This window comes from Dasypus novemcinctus, chromosome X (genome assembly GCF_030445035.2).
Source record: "Dasypus novemcinctus isolate mDasNov1 chromosome X, mDasNov1.1.hap2, whole genome shotgun sequence".
NCBI classification, from domain to species: Eukaryota; Metazoa; Chordata; class Mammalia; order Cingulata; family Dasypodidae; genus Dasypus; species Dasypus novemcinctus.
Window position 1 is genome coordinate 91,094,599 of NC_080704.1, and position 18,146 is coordinate 91,112,744.

Here is an 18,146-nt window from a genome sequence, read left to right on the forward strand (position 1 = left end):
AGTTATTGAAACATAGCTATCAAACATGGTTCCATTTCAGTTTACAATGTGGTTTATATTTTAGACTGTACAATTTTCTGAAGTTTTACATTATGGTTTACATCTTTGTCTATAGACTTTTATACATTTTTGCTGTAATTTAACATGTCCTATATCTATCATTGCATGATCTTGTGGAACCAAGAGCCTTCTGATCCCTCTCTCTCAAGACAGTGCAGGCAGAGTCACCTTTCCTACCTTGAGGAGTGCCCAGCATGGGATGGCAGTTTGATCAGAGAACTCATATCTGAGGGGCTGGGAACTGTGTAACAGTTTCATCCCTTGTAGACTGACAACCTCAGCCTCAAACATGCCCCCACTAGGAGCAAAGTTAACTGGGAATTAAAGGCACAGAATAACCTTAAGGCAACAGGGAACAACTATATAAAGCATATTACCTTCTGGGTACTTTAGGAAAGCCTAGATTGAGGGAGACATCAAAGATAAGATTTGAGGGTTTTTGGGTCTCTTCTCTAGAACACTTTGGAATCAATGAACACACTGTTCATGTCTCAGGAGCCTTTTAAGCCTGGGAAACCAGAGCTGGGAAAGTTGTGTCCAAGGGAGCACTTCTACCAAAATTATCTCCCCAGGAAATAGCAGTGAGAGAAGATGAAAGGAATATTAAAATATACAGAAGCAAATAAAAACCAAACAGAACAGACTATCATTCACAGAGGTAGAACAGAATTTTTAACAAAAACCTAACAAATATGAAAGCCATAGGCTAAAGATATAAAACCGAGGAAAGAATAAACACGTAAAAAAGGAGATGTCAGTACACCAGCAAATAATATATAAGTCATACTACAGAACAGGAACATACGACTCAGCCAAAGGAACAAATTAAACCTTCAGATGAAAACACAATATTTGAACAACTAATCATAGATATCCAAACAAGTCTCCTTAATAGAGTGACTTAGATGGCTAAAGAAATTAAGGATATTAAGAAGACACTGGTTGAACATCAGGAATAATTTGGAAGTTTGCAAAGAAAAATAACATTGGAATGAAAGACACAATGGGAGAGATTAAAAATATATTGGATATTGCACACACACAATAATTTCCCTTAATAATGCCAGCCTCCAGGATTTATTTAAACATTTCATGTGACTTGACTGACAACAAAGGTAAAATTAATGCAATTGTGAGCCAGAAGTTAGAGAAATATTTTCTTCTTATACCTTAACCCAACCAATATATTGATGAGCACATTATTAATGCAAATTAATGTCCAAATCAAATATTTTTCTGGAGAAAGAATCTCAAAATTTAAATTTTTTGAATAACATAAGAATGTTGCTTTTTAGTTATTGAGGCAAATTATTATATGTGTGCAATATCCATTTCTCATGCTATGTGTATTGTATTCAGTTCTACATCATACAGATCCAACATGATGTACAATTTCTTATACGTTCATAATCTGAATATTATTTTCTCACATAAGATTCTGATACCACTATCTACCAGAGGTTTTGTTTTCTTCTAATATTTTTTTCTGTTTAAAAAATATTTTAACATATATTTTAGTTTTTCCATTAAAATATATTGGAGGCATATAATAGTGGATTTGTATTCGCAGAGAACAGAATAAGTTAGTTGGTAGACAATCCATGTGAATTTGAAAAGATAGGAGAACAGAAAAAGAAAAGAAAGGGAAAAATGGAACAGGGTTTCAGGATATGGAATGACAAAATGAAATGCATGAACATTTGCATTGTAAGTGTCCTGAAAGGAAAAGAGAATGGAAAAGGAGCAGAAAAAATATTCGAGGAAATAATAGCCAAAAACTCCCTAGCCCCTATGAAAGACATAAATATCAATATCCAAGAAGAACAATTCACCCCAAACAGAATAAATCTGAGTACACCTACTCTAAGACACCTACTATTCAGAAAGTCAAATGACATAGATAAAAAGATGCTGAAAGCAGCAAGAGAAAAACAATTCTTTACAAATGGCACTCAATAAGACTAAGTACCAATTTCTTATCAGAAACCATCGGGTTGGGAAGGCAATGTTATGACATATTTAAGGATCTGAAAAAAACAACAAAAACCTGCCAATCAAGAATTCTTTATCTGGCCAAATTGTCCTTCAAAACTGAGGGTGAGTTTAAAGTCTTCACAGATAAACAAATGTTACAGATGTCAACAAAACACCAGATTTAAAGGAAGTGCTACAGGGAGCACTGCAATGTGAATGGAAAAGACAGGAGAGAGAGGCCTGGAGAAGAGTTTATAAATGAAAATTATTAATAATGGCAACATAAAGGGTAGAAGGACAGATAATAGTAAGATAGCCATGGAAAGTCAAAACATATAATGGATGGAATAAGTAATGCCTTTACAATAATAGCATTAAATGTTAATGGATTAAATTCCACAATGAAAAGACACAGTCTGGCAGAATGGATTAAAAATGTCAGCCATCTACATGTTGTCTATAAGAAACCTACCTCAGAAGTAAGGACACAACCAGGTTAAAAATGAGAGGTTGGAAAAAGGTATTACATGCAAATAGTTAACAAAGAGGAGCTGAGGGAGCAATACTAATATCAGACAAAATAGACTTTAAAGAACCAACAAGATTGTGGCAGAGTAAGGAGCTCCTAGAGTCAGATCCTAGTACAGGTGAGTTAGTAATCACCCAGAGCAATCTAAAGAATCTGTTTGTGGGCTCCATGAGACCAGAAGAGCATCCTGCAACATTCTTGAAATAATGGAAGCAGGAGACTGCCTGTATTAGTCAGCCAAAGGGGTGCTGATGTAAAATACCAGAAATTGGTTGGTTTTTATAAAGGGTATTTATTTGGGGTAGGAGCTTACAGATATCAGGCCATAATGTATAAGTTACTTCCCTCACCAAAGTCTATTTTCACATGTTGAAGCAAGATGGCTGCCAAAGGCTATGAGGGTTCGGGCTTCCTGGGTTCCTCCTTTCCAGGGTCTTGCTTCTCTCTGGGTTCAAGGTTCCTTTCATCTCTTTCCTCTGTGGGCTTACTTCCTGGGGCTCTAGCTTAAGACTTCAGTATCAAACTCTAACATCAAAACTCTAACATTAACCCTCAACTCTGTCCTTTGCCATGTGTTTTATCTGTGAATCCACACCCACCAAGGGGTTGGGACTCAATGCCCTAATCATAGCTTAATCATGCCCAGGTACAGACCAGATTACAAACATAGTCCAATATCTATTTTTGAAATTCATAACCATATCAAACTGTTATACTGCCCAACTACAGAGAAGATTCATAAGTAGAGCACTCCATGCCCTGAAGGCCAGTGCCCATCCTCCACTCAAGGCACAAGCCACCTCAGTAGCTTCCGTGACTGGAATTGAAAGCTCCACTTCCTAAAAATGGTGAGAAAGCTGGGCACCAACTTCAGATACTGCTTAGTAAATCCAGCGGGCTAAAGTATAATCCTAAGAGTAGCTAAAGTTTGAACCTGTCCAAGACAGAAAGAGGCTGGTAGCCACCATCTTAATGCTGCTCCTGGCACAAGGGAAAGCAGGGTGGACTCAAAATCACAGTCCTGGTAGGGACTGGCTTCTTTCCATCCAGAGCATATTGCAGCTCCAGCATGAGCCCCAGCCCCACTTCTGGCAGAGAGAAAGCTGCAGGGACTTGCACCAGCCTTTCTGGGAAAATACAGGCCATGCTGCAGTACCTGGTGATCATCCTATTCTGTTGGTGCAAGCCACCTCAGGACCTAATCTGAGGCTGAAGTTGGAGACTTCATTTCCCAAAAATGGGAGGAAGGGACAGTTGACCAACAACTTCAGCTACTGATTAGAAAACTTGGCTGGCTAACGTATAACCCTAAGAACAGCTAATGTTCGAACCTGTCCAAGTTGGAAAGAGACTGGTAGCTACCATTTGGACTCTGTTTCCAGCATGAGGGGAAGCCACACAGACTGAAAATCACAATGATGGTAGAGACTGATTCCTTTCACACATATTGGCCTGCAGTCCTAGCCAGCCTTCAGCCCCAACTCTAGCAAGGAGAAAGCTGGCAGACCCTGCACCAGCCTATCTGGTAAGTGCATTTACATTTTACTGGCACAGACCGAATAATCAGAAGTCTACTGGGGCAACTTTGGTCATCTTGGACCCACACTACATAGATGCTACCCATAACTGCAGCCCCAGCCCTGCCCCAGACAGGGGAGAAAGAGGTCTCAAACTTCATTAGTCTCTCTGGGTAACTACATTCTAGGCCTGCCTGAATTGGATTATCCTACACAGCTGTAGCATGGCAAAGGAGAAAGTTGGGAGAAGCTTCATTGGTCCCTGGGACAATGAGGGGAGCTTGAGCCTCCACAGCTTATAGCATCAACTATACGCATGCCTCCTTCTACACAATCAGAAAGGGAGAAAGGGCAGGAAGCTCTGAATGAGAAAGAAAAACTGCACTAGAATAAATAGTAAGCCAGATGCCAAGACACCAACAAAAAATTACAATCCACACCAAGAACCAGGAACATATGGCCCTGTTAAAGCAGGAAGATAAACCTCCACCTGACATAAAGGAGTTGGGACAACTAATTGTAGATGTTAAAACAAATCTCTTTAATAAATTCAATGAGATGGCTAAAGAGATTAAGGATATTAAGACCTTGGTGGGAAGTGGGTGTGGCTCAACAGAGCATCTGCCTACCATATAGGAGGTTCAAGTGTTTGATGCTCAGGGCGTCCTGGCTTGTGTGGTAAATGGCCCACACACAGAGCTGCTGCATGCAAGGAGTGCTGGCCTACGCGGGGATTCCCACATATAAGTGTGCCCCGTGCGCAAGGAGTAGTCCCTGTGCAAGGAGAGCTGCCCCTCGCAAAACCACAGCATGCTCAGCAGTGGTACCACACACATGGAAAGCTGATGCAGCAAGATGACACAACAAAAAGAGGCACAGATCTCCAGTGCTGCCTGATGAGAATACAAGTGGACACAGAAGAACACAAAGCAAATGGACACAGAGAGTAGACAATGGGGGGTGGGGCAGAGAACACCAGGGAGCCAAGAGTGCCTACAACTGCAAGCAGGAGAATTGCATCCATCATCCATGTGGAATCTAAGCCCCCTGTTAATATAGAGGTGGAATGGTCATAACCATCCCAGGGTCCACAGGATAGAGGAATAGAGTATGGATTAGAGTGGACTTAATGATATTCTACTATGGAACAATTATGATTAGTAATGGAAGAAATTGTAGCACTGATATGGAGAAAGTGGCCACGGTAGCTTCTGAGGGTAGGGAAAGGAAGAAGAGATATGATATGGGAGCATTTTCAGGACTTGGAGTTGTCCTGGGTGTTACTGCAGGGACAAATGCTGGACATTGTATGTCCTGCCATAGCCCATTGAGTGGACTGGGGGAGAGTGTAAATTACAATGTAAACCATTATCCATGTGGTGCAGCCGTGCTCCAAAATGTATTCACCAAATGCAGTGGATGTCCCAGAATGATGAAAGTAGTTGATGTGTGAGGAGTGGGGTGAGGGGAGTGGGGATATATGGGGGCCTCGTGTTTTTTAATGTAACATTTTAAAAAATAGAAAAAAAAGGCATTGGATGAGCACAAAGAAGAATTTCAAAGCACACATAGAAAAATAGCAGATCTTATGGAAATAAAAGGTCCAATAAATGAAATTTAAAATATAGTGGAATCATATCAGATTAGAGAAGGCAGAAGAAAGGATTGATGACTTTGAAGAAATGACCTCTGAAAGTGAACATACAAAAGAACAGATGAAGAAAAGAATGAAAAAAATTGAACAAGGTCACAGGGAACTAATAAAAGCAGGAGATGTGCAAACATACATGTAATTGGTGTTCCAGAAGAAGAAGAGAAGGTCAAAGGGGCAGAAAGAATATTTGAAAAATAATGGTACACAATTTCTCAACCCTATTGAAGGGCATAGATGTCCATGTCCAAGAAACACAACATACTCCCATCTGAAAAAATAAATCCAAATACACCAACTCCAATACAAATACTAATCAAAATGTCAAAAGACAAAGACAAAGAGAGAATTCTGAGTGCTGCAAGAGAAAAGCAATGAATAACTTATGAGGGATACCCAATAAGATTAAGTGCTGATTTCTCACCAGAATCCATGGAGGCAAGAAGACAGTGGTGTGATATATTAAAATACTGCAAGAGAAAAACTCCTAACCATGAATCTTATATCTGGCAAGATTGTATTTCAAAAATGAGGGTGAGTTTAGAATGTTCACAGATAAACAGAAACTGAGAGTTTGTAACCAAGAGACTGGCTTTGCAGGAAATACTAAAGGGTGTGCTGTAGCCTGAAAAGAAAAGACAGGAGAGAGAGGCCTAGAAGAGAGTCTAGAAATGAAGATTATATCAATAAAAGTAAAAGAGTGGTGAAAATAAAATATGACAGATAAAATAAAAATATTCTGGAATAAACTTAACCAACAATGCAAAGCACTTGTATTCAGAAAATTACAAGTCATTGATAAAAGAAATTAAAAAAGCTAAAATGTTGGAAGAATATTCCATGCTCACAGATTGCAAGACTCTATATTATTAAAATGTCAATCCTACTCAAATTGATATACAGATTCAGTGTAATCCTGATTAAATTTGTACCAGCATTTTTGTATAAATGCAAAACATGATTATCAAATTTATTTGGAAGAGTAAGAGGTCCTGAATATCCAGAAACATCTTAAAAAGGAAAAGTGAAGTTGTGGGACTCTCATTTCTGGACTTTAAATCATATTACTTAGCTACAGTTCTAAAAACAGTGTGATCTTGGCATAAAGACTGACATATAGACCAATGGAACCAAGTTGATGTTTCAGAAACAGACCCTCACATCTGTGGTCAAGTGATTTTTGACTAGCCTGTCAAAGCCACCAGCTCAGGTAGAACAGTCCATTCAACAAATGGTCCTGAAAGAATTGGATATCCATAGCCAAAAGAAGGAAAGAGGACCCCTATCTCACACCTTGCTCAAAAGTTAATTCTAAATGAATCAAAAGCCTAAATATAAAAGCAAGAAGCATAAAGCTTCTAGAAGAAAATGTAGGAAAATATTTTCAAGCACTGATGGTAGGTGGTGGATTCCTAAAAGAGATAAGAGGAGGCCTGAGATGGACTACTGATGTTTAATGTATGTAGAAGTTTTAATTAGCTTTACTGTAAAAGTGTGGAAATGTACAGAGTTGATGGTAACACATTATAGTGAGTAACAGCTGATTTATAAATGAAGATGTGGCTGAAAATGGTAGTCTAGGGATGTAAATGCCAGTTGACAGAATGCTAGAGAAAAATGTAGGGACTGTAAATCACAGTAAACCTAGAGGTGGATGAGAATCGTGGATGATGGTACAGATGCAAGAGTGTCCTTTGTGAACTTGAGCAAATGTACATCACTATTGCAGGGTGGTGGGAATGTGGAGAAGCATGGAAAAAATAAAACTGGAGTGACCTGTGAACTGTGGTTTAACAGCAATAGTGTAATATTCTTGCATCTATGCCATAGATGTACTGTGTCGATAATGGTGAATATGGAAAATGTGTGCCAAATTTATGCTATGAACCTGGTAATAATCAGATGGTATTATTTCATAATCTGTAACAAATGCCATTATATAATACTAATACAAATGAGTGTTATATACTAATAAAATGGGCAATTCACCAAGAATAAATAACAATAATAAATATTTATATACCTAACCAGGTAGCCCCAAAACACATGAGGCACACACTTGTAAAACTGAAGAAAGAAATATATGTCTCTACAATGTTAGTAGGAGTGTTAAAAACAACACTCTCATCTTTGGATAGAACAACTGGACAAAGATCAATAAGGAAACAGAGAGGTCTAATAATATGATAAATGAAATAGACCTCACAGACATATATAGAACATTGCACCCCAAAACAGCAGACTATGCTTTCTTCTCAAGTGCTCATGTATCTTTCTCCAGGATAGACCGTATTATGTGCGACAAAACAAGTCTCAATAAATTTAAAAAGATGAGAAAGGAAAACTCACAAATATAAGGAGAATAAACAACACAATCTTAAACAATCAGTGGGTCAAAGAAGAAATGGCAAAATAAATCAATAAATATCTCAAGATGAATGAAAAAGAGAACAGAAAATACCAAAATCTAACAAATAGAGTGAATGCAGTGCTGAGAGGGAAATTTATAGCCATAAACCCTTACGCTAAAAACAGAGCTAAAATCAAAGACTTAACTGAACACCTACTGTAACTAGAAAAAGAGCAGACACATGGAGACACATGGAGACACACAACAGGAAGAGGAACCTGTGTTGTTTTTTGTCCTGCCATGTGACCAAAAGAATGCCCAAATAGCTGAGGTCCCAGGAAGAGATGAGCCATTTTGCCTGATACTGTACAGCTGAAATTGGGACTAGAGCAGAAAGATGAAGATTGTAGTTAATAGTTTAAGAATATTCTTATTTTATAAAATGTTAACTATATTGGAAAGTTACAAGTAATGTAACTTATGGATTATAGTTAACAATAATATTATAATATTTTTGCAGCAGTGGAAAAGAAGATAATTAAACAATTCTAAGGGGCAAAATAGGATCAGTATAAGAGTGTGTTTTAGTCAGCAAAAGGGGTGCTGTTGCAAAATATCAGAAATTGGTTGGTTTTTATAAAGGGTATTTATTTGGTATAGAAGCTTACAGATACAGGACCATAAAGCATAAGTTAGTTCCCTCACCAGAGTCTATTTTCACGTGTTGGAGCAAGATGGCTGCTGACGTCTAGAAGGGTTCAGGCTTCCTGGGTTCCTCCCTTCCAGGGTCTTGCTTCTCTTTCCTCTGTGAATTTAATTCCTGGGGCTCCAGCATAAGGCTTCAGCATCAAATTCCAACATCAAAACTCCAACATTAAGAACCCTTCAACTCTGTCCTTTGCCACCAAGGAGTAGGGGCTCCAGCATAAGGCTTCAGCATCAAACTCCAACATCAAAACTCTAACATTAAGAACCCTTCAACTCTGTCCTTTGCCACCAAGGAGTAGGGACTCAATGCCCTACTAGCAAAAGAGGTTTACCTGATTACTTAATCAAGTATACCTCTGAATCCAATATAACCTAATATGTCCAGAAGGAAAAATCATTTTACAAACATAATCCAATATATCTTTTTGGAATTCAACAATAATAACAAACTGCTACAAAGTGTATGGGATTTTTCCTTTTGTGGTAGTGAATACATCCTAAAATTGACTGAGGTAAAGACAACACAACTCTGATGAATATGAGAGCCCACTGAGTATACACTTTCAATGGATTCTACAAAGCATGGGACTGTATACCACAATGAATTCTGTATTGAAAGATGGACTGTGTTTAACAGAACAAATATGAGAACATTCTGTCATGAACTATATAGCAAATATGTAATACTAATACAAGGGGTCATTGACTAGGTGGGTTGGGGAGAATACACCAAATATAAGACAATGGCCATAGTTAGTAGTAATATTTTGACAATGGTCTTTCATAGTTTGCAACATTTTTTCACTACCGTGCAATGTGTTGATGTTAGGGTAATGCTATTGGAGCCCTGTATGGTGGTATGTGTATTTGTTTTGTAAGTTCCCAACTTGCACTATGCGCTAATTATATATGGATGTTCATGTATGAGTGATAAACTTTGATAAAAAAGTAATAAAATGGGTCACCAAGAGCTATAGACTATATGAACGATTACTGCAAAGACTGATTGACTTTAGGGAATGTAATACAGGAAATCAAGCCTGGGAAGGCTGACCAAATAACTTGATATTCCAGAGAAACTATGTAGGAGCCCAGGAGGAGTAGACATGTCTTTATTACTTACAAACCCAACAGCAGGTGGCAGGGGTAGTTCCCTACCACCTCTTGGCATAGAGGCTTATGAAGGTGTTACAGAGGGGGGTAGAAGGGATGGTGCCCAGAACAGGTACAGAAATGCTATGGGATTTTGCTTGTGCATGTGATTTCTGACAATGCTCTTATCTTCGAGGTCTGGGGTGCTAGCCAGTTCTACCCATCCACAGAAAGGTCATTTGGCCTTCATTTATGCAACATTCTACCCCAATGTTTTTTCTGCCATACAATCTGCCCATTAGATCTTCTGTGATATCTGAGTGGGCAGTACTTTAATACAGTATATCCCGAGCTTACAGTAACAATATAAGGCACCACAACCAACTACAATAGTGAAAATTTTCAAATTATAACAATGAATACTCTTTGCTGTATGTTTCCTAACGAAGTGAACCAGCTAAGGAAAGGATTGGAATGATAATTTTCTATATGGGTAATTTCTTTTTCTAAATCGGGTAAGACTATAGAGATATTATGTGAATAATCAGGAATATACACACAATACCCGCTGCCCACTATAGCACAAACACCTCCCTGTGCCACAGTGAGTGTATCTAAAGCCATTTGATTCTGCAAGACTACCTTTCTCATTCATGTAGTTTCATCATTTAAGAGTTCTATAAATGGTGCAGTATCATTTAAGGCTCTTGAAGTGTGGTTAGACAGCCATAAAAGCCTTTTCAGTCATATGTGCATCCATGATAACTGCAGCAGAAGGGCTCATGATAGAACTTGGTAGGAACCATGCATCCCATGTGTCTCTATGGACCCTATGTCTAGCTCTTACAGTCATCCAATTATGTGAGAGTTGAGGGAAGTGAGTTGCTATACATCCAGATATGTAAGGATTTCCCCATTGACACCGTCCTGTCCAATTATATGGCAAGTAGGGCCATCCATGAGCCCCACAGGCCCATAAGGCTCCCCAGAGAAAATATAAATATGTACAGTCAAGGATATGTTTTTGTAACCCCAGGTTTCATTCATGTGGGTCCAATGCCATTATGTTTAGTGTATATTGTGATGTTTGAGAACTATACTTTAGCTGTCTACCCCAATTTGTGGGTGTACTTAGTGGGAGTTTTCTGTATCTCTATGCATGGTCCACAGCTCTTTGTCTCTGCCTGGATGGCAGGCAGCCAGCCAATGCCACCTCAAACATAGTATGCTGGCAAATGTTTAGGTAGTTTAAGCCTTTGTTGTACAGTTCTGTAAATGTTTTGTTTAGTATTCTTATATGAGTGGCTAGTGGTGTTTTTTACCCATTTTATTAAGTCATTCCATTTAGTTTTTGACATTTCTCTGATGATCCCAGTGAGACTGGTGGATGCAGCAGTGGAAAATTTGGTACAGATCCAGGAATTACATTGATTATGCATAGCACACCCCAAGAACATGTTCAAACTGCCCAACTACGGATAAAGTGAAAGATGTTTAATAGGCATTATTATTGGTAAATCCTGTTTATCTGGTAACAGACAAGCAGTAGTTCTATGTTTAGTATAAACACTGACCATTATGGCATCTTTTCCTGGTCCATGGTATTAGGCCCTTTCCTCAACTACCCCTGCGTGTTTGGAGTGTAATAACTACTGGGGTATTCGTATTTGCCATATGAAAATAATGAACATGCCCTTTGTATATTTTCTGTCCCAGCAAGAGAGTAAACCACATTTAGGTGCCACGTGGCCATGACCATGGGATTTAGCATTAGATTCATTTCCAATTTGATACCCCAGGGGCTTAACAGAGCGTACCATCAGGCCTCTCTTAACACTTTCCATGATCATTGTAACACACCATTACGAGGGGTAATGGTTTGGGGAGCTGGCAACAACAGATATTGGATGGGCCAATTCCAGGATGCACATCGTCCTCAGCACTTATGTGCATGCAGAGGGGTGCTGCCCAGGCACTCATCATGATGGAAAAGGGTGAGTCAAGTCCACTTTTGGGTTGTTTATTCAATATCCATATGCCATCTGCCAGTTTCTTGATCCACCCCTGCAATGCAGCAGACTCAGTCTGCAAAGCATCCTTCAGGGTGCCATTATATTGTTCTATGAGTCAGCACCAGTGGGGTTGTATGGCACATGGAATTACCATATGATGTTGTGTTGGTCTACCCAGGCCTGTACTTTATGTCCTATGAAACGGGTACCTTGATCACTTTGAATAACCTCTAGGAGTCCATACATTGAGGCCAATTGTTTCAGTCCTTTAATAGTTTGTTGTGTGGCTCTTTCACTTGGAACGGCCTATACAACACCTGTAGCAGTGTCCACACATATAAGAGCAATATACAGTTCTTGGACCTGGGAAATGGGCTAATAAAATTGATCTGCCAACGTTTGCATGGTATGTCTACTCTTCGTAGATGTCCTTGACCTTGTGGTAAGGGAAGCAGATGTCTTTCAGAACACACTGCACAGTTTTTCATGGCAGCCCATATGTCAGCGTAACAAATGGATAAATCCCAGGCCTTGACCATAGCCCACAGGGTGATGGCACCAGGATATTTCATTCTTTTATGAAGCCATGTGGTAACATCTTCCTGGGGCACTTCTTCCAGCCACTGTAAACAGGATAAAGTGTCAGCCTCATCATTTTCTGGAGTTCGTAGAGGCTGGTAACCCATGACATGAAAGACAGTAACTTTCTTAGCTCCCTTAGTCACAGCAGTCCAGATGTCCACCCACATGTTAGGGCCCCACAGCAATTGGTTGATAATGGTCCAATGATCTGCTTGCCAACATGGCATCCAAACTGAAGCCCTTAAAAACAGCCCAACTGTCAGGACACAGACACAAAGGAATAGTAGGTTCACGGGTAATAACCATCCATACAGCTCTTAGCCATTGGCTGCTCTGCTCAATTCCTTCATCTATCCAGATGTTGTCCATAGCTGGCTGGAAAGCGATAGGTCTCCAACAAGTTAGATTCCCTTGACTAGAACTGTCCATATACCAGGGATCAGTAGATATAGGTGGTAAACCCTCCACTACTGGAGAGGCCAAGACATGGATTGCCAGTTTTGTGCAGCATTGTCCTTAATGAAAAGGACAGGGCCCAACACCTTTTGCAGTTCTTCACTTAGGGGTCTGGCATTTAGGATGCTTCTCTCTTGCAAGTAGGTGGCCCATTTGAAAATAGTCTACAGTTGAGCTAATGCATTCTGGTTTTCTTTGAATGCTCTCTAACTACCCCTTGACCGGATAGGTGTTGTGCACTTCCACCGTGGCCAAACCTGTTAAGGACTCAGTGCCCAATAAAGTTTGATAAACTGCACACAATTGCTTTTCCATCAGAGAATACCACTTTCCACAATTGAGACCAAAATCCTAGTGGAATTTTTTGACTTGCTGTTTTTGCCCGAGGCCCCAACCAAAATGTAAATGACATGTACATTTAATATATAGGAGATGTCCTGGTCTATCTATCCCAAAGCCTGCATGGTTTTTACCGCTTTCTTTATTTTTCTAAATGTATTATCAGCTGTTTCTCCCCAGTTCCATGTTACTCCCTTTCTTATCAGACTGTATAAAGGTCGAGCTAACTGGGTAAGATGTAGGATAAAAGCACACCAGTATCCCACAAGATCTAAAAACTCCTGTAATTGGGGCACATTAGTAGGAGTAGGAACACTTGGATCTTGTCTACAGCAGTGACTGGTATTTGCTTTCTCTTACCCAACCAGACAGCCCCCAAATATTTGACAGATAATCCATGTCCTTGTAACTTTGAATGATTCAAGGTCCATCCTGCAGCACTGAGATGAGCTAGTAAAGACTCAGAGGCTTCTGTAAGCACAGCAAGACACTAGAGGTTAGCATGACATCATCAGTATAATGAAACAAGGTAACAGCATTTTTTTTTCAGTTTTCTAAATCCCTGGCTACCAGCCCATGACATAAAGTAGGGCTATGTAAGTGACCCTGTGACAAAACTTCAAAGGCCCACTGTTGGCCTTCCCATGTGAAGGCAAATTGGGTTTAAAACTCCAGAGCAATTGCAATAGAAAAGAAAGCATTAGCCAAATCTAGCACAAAATGCTAAGCTCCTATATGAAGACATATTTCATCCAGCAACTGGGCAATATTTGGAACTGCAGCATATGTAGAGGGTGTGATTTTATTCAATTCTCTATAATCAACAGTCATCTGCCAATAACCATCAGGCTTTCTAATTGGCCACATGGGTGCATTGAATGTACTATGACTTGGCTTAATGATCCCTACCTTTGTTAATTCCATTATTGTTTAACTAATTTCTTCATGTCCACCCAGTAGTCAGTATTGTTTCACTGCCATGGTTCTCTTTGGGACCAGATGCTGTAGTAGGGGGTGTTTGGCATAATCCTGCTGGAGCACTTTAACCACCTAGAGGTGGAGATGAAATTCCCCTCTGAAAGTGTGGAGGGTGAGACCCCACAAGATATTTATCCCCAGGATGTATTCCTTAATGGGGAAATATGCACATGATATGGTTGGGGAGACAAATGTCCCACTGCCAAACCAAGCACTGTCCTTCTCTCCTTAATAATGGCTCCAAGATATCCATCAATGGCAATTAGAGGACCTTTGAACTTGTCTGAGTTTCCATATAACATTGAACATTCAGCTCTAGTATCAACAAAGCAACCACTCATTGCACATTCTTTGGTGACCAGTAAATTGCAAGTTCAACATGGAGCCTCCAGTCCCCTGGCACCTGCACCCCGCAGACACCTTGGCCCCACCCCTAGTCGAATAGGTAACCCCATAGTGTTTCTTCAGATGGGGTGAAGGGTTTTGCCTCTGACTGGACGACAGGTGGCACTGGAACCACATCAGACCTAGAGAATTTCATGGATTCTGTCAACCAGGGCACACTTAACACCAATCAGACTTTGCAGCTCCAGAGCTCAGGCTTCTAGCAATGGCACCATTTGCTATTTCTGTTCAGGCTTCAAATGCTTCCATAACATTAATAAAGTACAGTTAGATTGTTTGTCAATTTTTTGTTTATCCACACCAGCAGCTATGAGATAATCCACATTTCTTTTTGGTGCCTAATCCATGTCGGGCTTCCCTCCCTTTTTTTGGTCCTTGTCCCACAGGTCTAATACCCTTTCATGTAAGAGTATTTTCAACTTCCCCCAGATCTGTAATCACTTGTGCCACCATTTGTATGGGATGCCCCACCATGATTAACAAAATGGGAATTAGAGTTCCATAATTACTTTATCACTCATCCCTTCTGTAAATGACTATTAATCTGGCCAGTGCATATTGTCATTATACACAGCAGTTCACATACCAGTTTCCTGTACTACATTATGTAGTTGCAACAATGTAGACCACTGCATGCTCAGAGCGGATAAATCATTGGCATTTGGCCAGGCATTGTGACAGGCAACCATAATCCATCCCAATAAGGTGGCATTTTTGTGGGGGGAGGTTATGGTCTTGTGCATCCATTGCCACAAAGACAGATGTGTAGTTATGGAGACCATTCAACTCATCCCCTGCTAACATAATACCATCAGCCCCAGTATCCTATACCCTCAAAAACCAAGCTGTAATGGTTCATTTCCCCTTTGTCTGTGTAACGTACAGCTAACTCCACCAGCTCAACTGCAGTATAGGGCCTAGTGGTGGTGTGCAGTTACTTCACAGGTGGAGGCAAAAGTGCAGGGTTCTGCACGTCTGGCTTTTCTTGTTGCATTTTAAATTTCTGGTTTATACCAGGTCAGACATGCTCTTCTCCCTCCCCTTCAGTCACTGACACTTCCACCTTCCTACTTGATGAGTCTGAGTCGGAAGTGGAATCCCATTTCTGGGGATCCCACCCTTTCTGTTCTGTCACCTGGCGAATTTGTGCCTTAGTAAGCTTTCCCCCCTTTAGGCATGCATAGTGGCTCACCAAGTGTCTATGAGGCAAGCCAGCTCAAAACAACACATAAAGGAATGGGGCCACTCTGGAATTTACCCCGTAGAGTTCCCTGTGACTGCTATTCCACCCATGGCTCTTGCACCATAAGGAGACCCTGGAATATCCTTCTGACTACGCCAATTATAATGCAGGAGGTCAAACCCAGGAAGGCTGATCAAATAACTTAATATTGTAGAGAAACCAGGTAGGAGCCCAGCAGGAGTAAACATGCATTTATTACTTACCAACCCAATGGCAGCAGGTGGCAAGGGGAGTTTCCCGCCACCTTTTAGGGGGCAGAGACTTATAAAAGTATTCCAGCAAGGAGTAGAAGAGATGGTGCCTGGAACAGCTACAGAAATGCTACGGGAGTATGCTTGTGCATGCAAGTCTCAAAACATTCTCACCATGTTCTTATCTTCATGGACTGGGGTGCTAGCAAGTTCAACCCATCCACACTCCAGGGCCTTGGGTTCACAGAAAGGGCATTTTGCCTTCATTTATCCCACAGGGAATTAGCAACTTCCTAAATGCTAGGTAATCAGAGATGTTAGATGCTCCTGATAAGAAGGGCTTCACATTAGAAGATATTTACATCTTTATACAGCTGTTCTCCCATATATTTCTTTTCTAGTCCTTTGAGGGGCTTGAGTGAAACAGAATGCATAATGTGGGTCTAAGATATATTCATTTTGACAGCCAAGCCCCTATGTTGGAGGCTTCACCAAGAGCTTTAGTGACTTTTTTTTTTGACTAGGAGTTTTTGAAGGTGAGTCAGTAGCATATTACATCGCCTTTGTTAAGGATGTTTTAAGAATGAATTATTGTGACCTCTCTTGTTTTCTTCTTTCCTTTATTTCTGCCTTTTCCCCATAAAACCCTAGTGTCTTTATTGCTTTTTCCTTTCCTTTTGTGCCTAGTATTGATTGTGGAATATCAAGCTGCTTCCAGCTTCTCCTGAGACAACTCAATTAGTGTTAGGTGTTTACAGTGCTATTGTCTAATATACTTGATTTCTTCAACTTAGGTCTGGTGTTTCTTTCAGTAATCTCACTCTTGCTAGCCATCTTTATTTCAGTAAATTTGCCTTGAACTTTATTTTGTCATGTATTGCATCGAGTGCAAGAATACACATGCAACCCAGAGTTCCTATGCTAGAGACACTAGTGTCAATAGACAAAAGACAATCTGATCTCTTTATGCCTGCCATCATGAAATTAAAAGCAGCAACCTTTAACAAAGATCATATTTTCTAAATCATTAAATCCTTACTTGAACAAAACTCAGCTAACTATAAACTTATTATTATAACTTTAGGTAGTAATGGTTTTTAACTTACAGATTTTATGAAAAATAAGACAGAGAGAAAACTAGCTATTTTTGAAAGAAACTTACATTGAATTACTCCTATCTTTTCACCATAGATTCTCAGTCCCTTGGTAGTGCTCCTCCTGGTTGCTGTATCGTGCACCCCTGTCCTCCAGAGCCCCAGAACCATTGTTTCAAGACAGTTTATGACTGCACCTTAGCTGTTGTTGGAGGAGAAGTGCATCCTCAAGCTCCCTTCTCTAGCATCTTCCTGAAGTTCTCTGGAACCCTGTATATTAACTTTCCTTCCCTATCACTACCGCTATCTCCTGGCAATTTATTGTCTGGATTCTGACTCTGTGAATTTGCTTATTCTAATTATTTCAAATCAGTGACATCATATTATATTTATCCTTATGTGTTTTGCTTACTTCACTCGAAATACTATCTGCAAAGTTGATTCATGTTGTCACATATATCAGGAATTCATTCCATTTTCTGGTTGAATAATATTCCATTGTGTGTATATGCCACATTTTATTTTATCGAATCTGATTAGTGGACACTTGGGTTGCTTCCTTCTTTTGGCTATTGTGAATATTGCATCTATGAACATTGGTAAGGAAGTATCTGAGTTTCTGCTTTCAATTCTTTGGGTATATAGCTAGTAGTGGGACTCCTGGTTCATATGGTAGTGTTCCCTTTTTTTAATATACATTTATTCCATCCTTCCCCTACTGATGGAAATGTAAGTTGTTTCCAGTTATTATTATTTGCTACTCTAAGCAATGTTAGAATGACTATCCTGTATTTATTTATTTTTCACCATCACTTTTATTTTTTTATTTTTGCACTTTATTTTTTAATTATCTTTTTTAAAAGATACATAGGTCACAAAAAATGTTACATTAAAAAATATAAAAGGTTCCCATATATGCCACACCCCACCCCACACCTACTCTTCCCAGATCAACAACCTCTTTC

General features: G+C 39.8%; 1 protein-coding gene across 3 annotated transcripts in view; it reads left to right on the forward strand.

The window, feature by feature from the left end:
* Positions 1-18,146, forward strand: part of SH3BGRL (SH3 domain binding glutamate rich protein like) — a 207,039-nt gene that overhangs the window by 175,951 nt on the left and 12,942 nt on the right. The window lies entirely within an intron of this gene.